Raw genomic sequence first — 1,072 nt, 5'->3', positions numbered from 1 at the left:
ATCCTATACATAGAAAACCCCAAAGAACCCACAATAAAGTTACTAGAACTAATGGAAGTTTTCAGCAAAATAGCAGAATACAAGATAACATACACAAATCAGTTGTATTTCTCTACAGCAACAAAGAGAACTTTGAAAAAGAGGTCAGAAAATCAGTATCATTTATAATAGCCCCGCAAAACATAAAATACTTAGGTATAAGTCTAAGCAGAGATGTAAAAGACCTCTACAAAGAAAACTACAAAAAACTACTGCAAGAAACCAAAAAATACCTACATAAATGGAAAAACATATCATGCTCATGGATAGGAAGACTCAATAATGTGAAAATGTCAATAATGCAATTCTGATCCATATTCTAACAGCATTGTTTAACGAGATGGACAAAGTAATCACCAATTTTATATGAAAAAGTATGAGGCCCCAGATAAGTAAGGCATTACTGAAGAACAAGAACAAAAAGAGAGGCTTCATACTACCTGATCTTAGAACCTACTATGCAGACATGGTAGTCAAAACAGCCTGATGCTGGTACAACAGCAGACACACAGACCAGTGAAACAGAACTGAGAACCCAAATGTAAATCCATCCACCTAAGGACAATTGATATTTGACAAAGGACCAAAGTCCATTAAATATGGAAAAAAAAAGCAGCCTCTTTAACAAATGATGCTGGCATAACCAGATGCAGATCTGTAAAAATGGAAACAGGATCCATACCTCACTCCATACATAAAAACTAACTCAAAATGGATCAAAGACCTAAATATAAAACCTAAAATGATAAAGATCATGGAAGAAAAAATAGGGACAACACTAGGGGCCCTAACACATGCATAAATAGTATGCAAACAATAACTAAAAATGCACAAACACCAGAAAATAAATATGATAACTGGGAGCTCCTAAAAATTAAACACTTAATGCTCATCAAAAGACTGCCAAAAGTATAAAAAGAGAACCCATGGACTGGGGGAAAAAATTTTGGCTACAACATATCCGACAAGGGTCTAATTTCTAAAATCTTTAAAATACTTCAACACCTCAATAACAAAATGACAAATAGTCCAA

This window comes from Trichechus manatus, unplaced genomic scaffold, assembly GCF_000243295.1.
Source record: "Trichechus manatus latirostris isolate Lorelei unplaced genomic scaffold, TriManLat1.0 scaffold00078, whole genome shotgun sequence".
Lineage (NCBI taxonomy): Eukaryota > Metazoa > Chordata > Mammalia > Sirenia > Trichechidae > Trichechus > Trichechus manatus.
Note: the sequence above shows the minus strand (reverse complement) of the source record.